Raw genomic sequence first — 8,755 nt, 5'->3', positions numbered from 1 at the left:
GACTAACTAGGTCAGGTCCTTCTGCGTTAGATGTACTTGAAAGGTGGAACACCGCAGTCATGAGATTTGAAGCAAATGAACTCTACAATTATTTTGTTTTTGGATACAAAGAACAATAGAACTTCAAGGACAATTCTTAGGACTTGGTGTACAAACATAACGAATGTAAACTTCAGGGAACATTGATTTAAATTACCATGATTTGCTTTTATTATCGTATCAATTACTTGAAAAGTATTTGCCATTCTTTTAATAAATACAGTAGGAGCTAAAATGTTTTGTAGGTGGTAGTGCAGCCCACCTTACAACTCATCAAGTTGCTTTTCCATTGAAGTCAAAGAATGGATGGATTGTAAAACAGACTGCTGACTTGCTATCTTCTTCTATATGCAAATTGAAAGAGGATTAGGGTTCTCCTCATCACATGCCTTAACTTTAGTGAGAGATCAGCAAATCACCAAGAAAAAAGACAAAAATATTTTTGAGCACACTCTAATTCTGCTTTTAACAATTCAGAAGACTGTCTGGTTTGACTAACCAAATGCTAGGTGCAATATCCAGGCTGCTAGAAAGTTTACAAATGATGGCTGCGAGGATACAGGAGCTCACCTCCAGTTGTAGACAACCTAGAATACATCCTCTTCATTATGGAGATCTTGACCAATTCCATTCATAGACCTGTGCAACCCAACATAATGTAGCACCCGATGACTGAGTTACAGTTTCCATTGCAGTCACAGTAACATATTTTTAATGATAAACAGCTTCCGTGAAAGCCAAATGTAATGGGAATTCAAACAGCTACCATGGTGGATCTAGGCTCCTTGGCTGAAAGGTGCTTGTAGAGTGCCTCACAGCAGATATTGATAATAATAATCTTTATTTTCAAAAGTAGGGGTACATTGCAATGAAGTTACTGTGGAAAGCCTCTAGTCACCACATTCCGGCGCCTGTTCAGGTATATAGAGGGAGAATTCAGAATGTCCAAATTACCTAACAGCACGTATTTCGGGACTTGTGGGAGGAACCCGGAGCACCCGGAGGAAACCGAAGCAGACATGGGGAGAACGTGCAGACTCCACACAGATCCAGCCGGGAATCAAACCTGGGACCCTGGCGCTGTGAAGCCACTGTGCTAACCACTGTGCTACTGTGCTGCCCCTAATAGTATCCTCCAGCAGATAATAGGGCTGCCCAAAACAGATGCCCAATGTATTGATGTGGGAATCATGGAGCAGGAATCTACTGCCAATTGACAGCATTCATACTCCCTCCCTTGCCACTCGACCATTGACCCTACAGTTCACTATCAGCCAAGTTGCCCAGACAGCTCGCGATAGAATTTCTCATTCAGTTTGATGGTGACAAACTTTGGTCCAAAACCAGTGTCTTGAGCAGAAATAAAAGCAATTACAAAGGCACAAAGACAGAGATGGCCACAGTGTGCTGGGAAAAAGGTAAATGTGTAGATAATCAGTGGTAGACATTTAAGGAGATATTGCATAACTCTCAACAAAAGTATAGTCCATTGAGAAAGCAAGATGCAATGTGAAAAATGCACAATCTGTGGCCAACTGAAGAGTTAAGGATGGTATCAAATTGAAAGAAGAGATGCACAATGCTGCGAAGATTAGTAGTAGGCCAGAAGATTGGGAAAGCAAAGTATCACTAAAAGTAATGAAGAGGGAGAAAAGGAAAATGGAAAGCAAGAAATATCAAAACAGACAGTAAGAACTTCTACAAATGTTGTAATAACATGCACGGGACATACGGTGCATGGATGATTGTTTTCCCCATGCTCCTTGAGGAGTATGAATGCCCCCGCTGGGGGTGGAGGGTAGCTTACCCCTATCTGTATTAAAGCTCTGGAAGTGAACGACAGGAGAGAGTACCCAATGAGGTTCTATCGGTACTCATGTGTATAATTGTTGTAAAATAAATGTTCTTTACGTTTTGCTTATTTTGGACTCCCCTTGCCTTATTCGGCAGAGTCAGCATGTTCTCATGAAAGGAAAATCATATTGATGAGCCTGTTACAATGCTCTCTGCATCAAACGTCCTCTTCAAACAGTGTAGAGAGACAGTCTCATTCATCTGAGCATGCCTGTACATTTCATTTGCAATCCTCACTAATAACGGGCGGAATTCTCCGAACCCCCGCCGGGTCGGAGAAACGGCCCGGCGCCGCGCAAATCATGCCACGCCGCCCCGACGCCGGGACGCAATTCTCCGCAGCGTGGAGAATCGGCGCCATCGGCACCGGCGTAGTCGGCACGGCGCTGGTTGGGGTACGTGCCGACTCTCCGGCCGCTACCGTCCTAACATCCTCTGAGCCAGCGGGACCTCAGTGTTGAAGGTTCCTGGGGCGGCCTGTGGAGGGGGAGGGGGGGTCCGACCCCGGAGGGGGCCTCCATAGTGGCCTGGCCTGCGATCAGGGCCCACTGATCGGTGAGCCGGCCTCTCTGCCCCCCAGCCTCCTTTCCACTGTGCCGGCTCCTGTAGCCCTGCACCATTTGGCGTCGGGGCTGGCACGGGGAAAAAGGTGACTGCGCATGCGCTAGTTGGTGCCGGCCCAACTGCACATGCGCAGACCCCGCAGCGCCGGGTTCAGGCCTGGATCGGCAGCTGGAGCCGCATAGGCCGCTCCAGCGCCGTCCGAGCCCCCTGTGGGCCGCAGAATGGAGTCCCGGAACGGGCACCGACACTGGAGTAAAACACTCCCGTTTTTACTCCGGCGTCGGCAATTAGCTGCCCTTTGGGAGAATCCCGCCCAACATCTTTACTCCTATTCAGATGGGGGCTCAAAGAAGTTGTGAAATGGGGTGCAATAAATGTGAGGAACAAATTTAGTTTATCAACGCAGTCCTTAATCATCCTGAGAGCTGCAATTTCGAATGCAGGCTTGAATTGCAACTGGTGCGAAGCCATGGCTACTGAATACTACTGCACAGAAACATTTAAAGTCTGTTTGACCAGCTTGTGGTACAACTTAGGCACCAATCCCCAAATGTTGCTCTGGAGGACTGGGCTGAAATTGCCTTAGTCTATTACTAATGCAATGCCTCTGTGCTTATTGATAGGATCATCCAATTTTCTTCTCCTCTTTGAACTTAATAGTGACTGCTTTAGGTGAAATCCTTCAATTTGAAAACTAAGTGTTGATGAAGCCTTGAAAAAGTCTGCCATAAAGTATCCCAATGAGTATCTGTTTTTATATTTATTTACAGGATGTGGGTGTCACTGGCTTGGCCAGCATTTATTGCTGTTCTTAGCTGTCCCTGAGAAAGTGATGGTGAGCTGCCTTCTTGAACTGCTGCAGTCCATGTGTTATAGGAACACCCACAGTGCTGTTAGGGAGGGAGTTCCAGGATTTTGAGCCAGTGACAGAGAAGGAACGCCGATATATTTCCACGTCAGGATGTTGTGTGGCTTGAAAGAGAACTTGCAGGTGATGGTGTTCCCATGAATCTGTTGCCCTGTCAAAGTACCCTTGGTGAGTTGTTGCAGTGCATCTTGTCGATGGTACATGCTGCTGCCATTGTGCGTCAGTGGTGGGGAGCGTGAATGTTTAAGGAGATGGATGGGATGCCAATCAAGTGGGATGCTTTGTCCTGGATGGTGTTAAGCATCCTGAGAGTTGTTGGAGTGGCACTCGTCAGGTGGAGAATATTCCATCACACTCCTGACATGTGCCTTGTAGATGGTGGACAGGCTTTTAGGTGTCAAGAGGTGAATTACTCTTCCCAGAATTACCAGCCTCTGACCTGCTCTTGTAGACATCTTGGGCGGGATTCTCTAAGCCTCCACGCCAAAATCATGATTGGCGCGGGGGCAGAGAAAGGGCATTGACGCAGAAAACCGGCACGACGCCGCTCCTGCGATTCTCTGTTCCCTGGAGAATCACCGCTAATCGCGTGTGTGGTTTACGCTGCGCGGGTAGGGGGCCATTGACAGAGCTCCCCCCACGATTCACCGAAGGAAACTGGCCAAGTTCCTGATGGCGCGAGGGCAGAGAATGGGCGTTGACACCGAAAATCGGCACAGCGCCTCTCCCGCGATTCTCCGTTCCTCGGAGAATCACCACTCACCGCGCGTGTGGTCTACGCTGCGTGGGTAGGGGGCCATTGACAGAGGCCCCTCTCCGCGATTCACCAAAGAAAACTGGCCGGGTTCCTGACACCGAGGTTCTAATCACATTTTGCCTGTCGGGAACGGCCACTGGCGGCTGCGGAGTCAGTCCGCGGCCACCCTGGTGGGGGGCGGGGGGGAACCTTCACTGGAGCGGCCTCAGGGACGGCCAGGCTAGCGATTGGGGGCCACCGATCCGCAAGCGCATGATCTCGGGGAGGCCTATATTTTCAGGGCCGGTCGGCGGTGTGAGTCGTGCGGGGCGGCTGCCAAAGGCTGCCGCCGTGCGCATACGCGGACTCCTGACCGGAAGTGCAGGGGCTTGTATCGCCAGCTAGAGCTGCGAAGAGTACTCCGGGCCCCTGCTAGCCCCCTTCAGGTAGGAGAATCGCATTTTAAAATGCCCGCATTTTAACGCTGGATGGGGACATAGCCCCATTACTGGAGTATCCCGCCCAATATTTCTGGTCAATGGTAACTCACAGAATATTGGTAGTGGGGGATTCAACGATGGTAATGCCATTAACTATCCAAGGGGCATGGCTCGATTCTCTCTTGTTGGATAAGCCTGGCGCTTGTGTGGTGCGAATGTTACTTGCCACTTGTCAGCCTAAGCTTGAATATTGTACAGATCTTGCTGCATGTGGACACAGACTGCTTCAGTATCTGAAGAGTTGCGAATGGTGGTGAACATTGTGCAATCATCTGCCAACATCCTCACATATGACCTTATGATGGAGGGAAGGCCATTGGTGAAGCAGCTGAAGATGGTTGGCCAAGGACACTATCCTGAAGAACTCCTGCAGTGAGTCCTGGGACAGAGATGATTGACTTCCGACAACCACAACCACTGCAGCTCGGTGGCACAGTGGCTAACACTCTGCCTCACAGCACCAAAGACCCAGGTTCGATTCTGACCTTGGGTGGCTGTCTGTGTGAAGTTTGCATGTTCTCCCATGTCTGGATGGGTTTCCTCCGGGTGCTCCAGTTTCCTCGCACAGTCCAAAGATGTGCAGGTTAGGTGGATTGGCCATGCTAAATTGCCCCTTAGTTTCCAAAAGTTAGGTGGGGTTACGGCAAAGTGGGCCTAGGTAGAGTGCTCTTTCAGAGAGTCGGTGCAGATTCGATGATCTGAAAAGCTTCCTTCTGCACTGTAGGGTTTCTAAGATTTCTATGAATTGCAAGAAGTGGGTTTATATGATTTTTACCTCACCTCTGAGGGTCATCTCATTTATCCATGTTTAGACCAAGGTTGTAATGAGGTCAGGAGCTGAGTGCCTTGGCAAAATCCAAACTGAGTGTCAGTGAGCAGGTTATTGCTGAGCAAGTGCCAATTGATAGCAGTGTGGATGACCATTTCCATCACTTTATTGATGATTGAGAGTTGACTGATAGGGGGGTAATTGCAGAGTTGACAGGACTGAGTGTGCCTTATCATTTTCCAATGTGAAGGTCAATCATAGAAATCATAGAATACCTACAGTGAAGAAGGAGGCCATTTGGCCGATCGAGTTTGCGCTGACCCTCTGAAAGAGCATCCCCACCTCGACCCACCCACTCTCCCTAACCCCACAAAACCTTTGGACACTAAAGGGCAATTTAGCATGGCCAATCCACCTAACCTGCACATCTTTGGACTGTGGAAAGAACTGGACCACGCGGGGGAAACCCACGCTGACAAAGAGAGAAAGTGCAAACTCGATACAGATAGTTACCCGAGGTCGGAATTGAACCCGGGTCCCTGGCACTGAGGCAGCACTGTGCTACCATGCCACCCCTCAATGTCGGGTGGTCTGTCCAGTTTTGTTCCTTTTAATCAAAAGTCCCTTGCAAAGCTGTCTTGTTGGGCCACTTCAGAGGGCACTAAGAGCTAACGATGTCATGTAGTAATGGAGTCACATGCAGGCGAGACTAGGTACTTATGGCAGGTTCTTTTCCTGAAGGAAATTGTGAAGCAGCAATCCTGAAAGTTTGTGGTTAGTTTTCTGTTGCAATCCCACAAATAACAAGATTCATTAAATTCAATTCGCTAAATTGCCATGATGGGTTTTGAACTCATGACTATTATGTATGGCAGCCAATGCCGTTCTCTATAGTATGTCACATGGGTGCATGGTGACATCATCATAATAATAATCTTTATTGTCACAAGTAGGCTTACATTAACACTGCAATGAAGGTCCTGTGAAAATCCCCGAGTCGCCACATTCCGGCACCTGTTCGGGTACACAGAGGGAGAATTCAGAATGTCCAAATTACCTAACAGCACGTCTTTCGGGACTTGTGGGAGGAAACAGGAGCACCCGGAGGAAACCCACGCAGACACAGGGAGAACTTGCAGACACCGCAAAGTGACCTAAGCCGGGAATCGAGCCTGGGCGATTTGTACACAGTTTTACTTCTTTTAGTTATTGTGTCTTATAATCCTTGTGACTGAGGGAATGGCGTGCTTTTTGTCACTCCCTCTCTTGTTTATGAAGATGATGAGTGGAGCCAGTGTAGGGGGAGATGGTTGGTAGGGTTAGGTTGGTAGATTGAGGATAGCCCCCCTCTCCCCGATTTGTATATTCTTTGAATTAAGAATCTGTGTCTTCATCAGAAGCACTTGGAATATTTCCTTACTCTTCCATCATAGATTGTAAGAAAGAACATCCTGCAATAAACTCTGACTAGTTAACCTATGGTGTGGCAACCTGGTCATCATTTGTTTGTACTGTAAGTAAACCCCCACAAGCATAACAATGGCCTATGGTGTACTAGTCCAATACTATAACTACTCGGTTATCAGACCTTTTTCACATTGTTCAATGCCCCATGCTTGCGATCCAAAGCATCAAGCTGTGAAAAGTAAACACTATTTTAACATTACAGTACACAGCTATTCTGATGCAACATCTTCAAAGCATTGTTGACATTTTAATCTTGGTTTTTATTAGAATCATATTGTTTGAATATTAATACTGGAGCAGTTAGCATATACATATAAAACTGATTTTATACAGATTATGCTCTGTTAAAACATAGATAGAGAACTTGTATTAATGCTCATGCATTAATATTTGCAGAGTAGTATCAAAGCAAAAAAATTGGCAGACAATATTTAATTGGGATCATTATTAAAATTCATAATTAACATTATTCCAGACTTTTCAATAATAGACTTGGCCTAAACCATCTTCTGCTCTGCCCACTACAGTTGAAAGAAGAAGAAAGGAAATGGAATGTGGTGACATCAGTCAGATCTCTATCCCTGCCAGCATTTTTGGCAATGTTACCCCTCCATCAAGCCACGAGACACTTGACAGTCCTGCTACATTGAAATAACAGTAGACGTTGTCCTCATTGGTTTCCTTTTGTTATCACAGATGATGGTTTCTTACATGTGTTTACTCATCTGCTGTAGGTTCTAACGTGATTGTGTAGTCTGACTGCACACCTGTATGGCTTCCCACAGTGCGGCAAGGATGAATTGTCCTATTTTGTTGCAACTACCCAGTCTTTCTAGCTTGCCTTTTGTCCTTTGCTGCCCTCATACTTTATTGTTCAAAGGGAACATTGCCATTACTTGAGATCGCTCCCCACTTGTTCTTCCTTGAGCATTTTTCTCTCAATTTAAGCTGGACATGCCACATTTCCAGAGGTTCACTTTCCAGGAATTCTAGAGGCTTAACCTTGGCCTACTGTGCTTGGAGTGTTCAAGTTAAGTCGTGAATGCATGACAGACAGGGAGTTTGGCGTCAGTCACACGTGTCGCCTCAGCTGATGAGTGCTTCAATTCAAGACAGTTCTGCTCTTTGACAGTGACAGCAGCGTTGGGCGACGAAATCCTGTTGATTTGCTTTATCCCACTAGAAATATCACCCATCCCACAAATTATATGGATAACTGTGAAGTTACATGTTAAGATTCCATCAGAAATCATGTTAATGGTACTATTGGAAGAAGATTAAGAAGGGGATCAAGGGTTATGGGGAGAAGGCATGAGAATGGGGATGAGGAAAATATCAGCCATAATTGAATGGCGGAGCAGACTCGATGGGCCGAATGGCCTAATTCTGCTCCTATGTCTTATGGTCTTATGGTATCTAAGAGTGCGTAGTAAAAGGAAGCTGTATCCTCTCTTCTGCCTTTAGATCACATTTCATGAAGATCAACAGGAAAATCTTGGTTTTATTTTTAAAAATAAAATTTATGGGGCTCTTTTGTCCCTTTTCATCTGGACTCTTGCTCTTTCTAGCAGTGCGGTATGTGCTACAAGCATATGGTAGCGGTTCAGCCGGGAGGCCAAATTGTATTGGTGATGAATACTGATTTATGAAAGTCGGACAGGTTCATAATAGATCGGGGCAGTGGAGTGCTGACCAACCCACCACTCACAGCAAGAACATCCCAAGGAAACGTTAACCTGATCTGTTACCAGCTGGAAAATGGACATCACATAATTACATTTTGTAATTAGCACAATTTATGTCTTTCAAACCGTAATTCCCTCAACTTTATTTCACAGAATCACAGAATTTTTACAGCAAAAGGATGGCATTTTGGTCTGTTATATCCACACTGGATATCCGAATGACCCTTTGTGCCTTTCTTCCACCTTCTCCCCACAACCTTGCATATTGTTCCT

The 8,755-nt window shown here is 46.5% G+C and overlaps 1 long non-coding RNA gene across 1 annotated transcript in view; it reads right to left on the bottom strand.

Annotated features, from left to right (window-relative positions):
• Positions 1-305: 305 nt before the first annotated feature.
• The window catches only part of LOC140409541 (uncharacterized), a 77,632-nt gene continuing 69,182 nt past the window's right edge, over positions 306-8,755 (bottom strand). Inside the window, exon 3 of the long non-coding RNA XR_011940381.1 lies at positions 306-678. This is a non-coding gene — a long non-coding RNA (uncharacterized lncRNA). The remainder of the gene's footprint in view (positions 679-8,755) is intronic.

The sequence above is a fragment of the Scyliorhinus torazame genome, chromosome 3 (assembly GCF_047496885.1).
Source record: "Scyliorhinus torazame isolate Kashiwa2021f chromosome 3, sScyTor2.1, whole genome shotgun sequence".
In the NCBI taxonomy this organism is placed as follows: Eukaryota; Metazoa; Chordata; class Chondrichthyes; order Carcharhiniformes; family Scyliorhinidae; genus Scyliorhinus; species Scyliorhinus torazame.
This window is presented reverse-complemented; position numbering and strand designations above follow the sequence as displayed.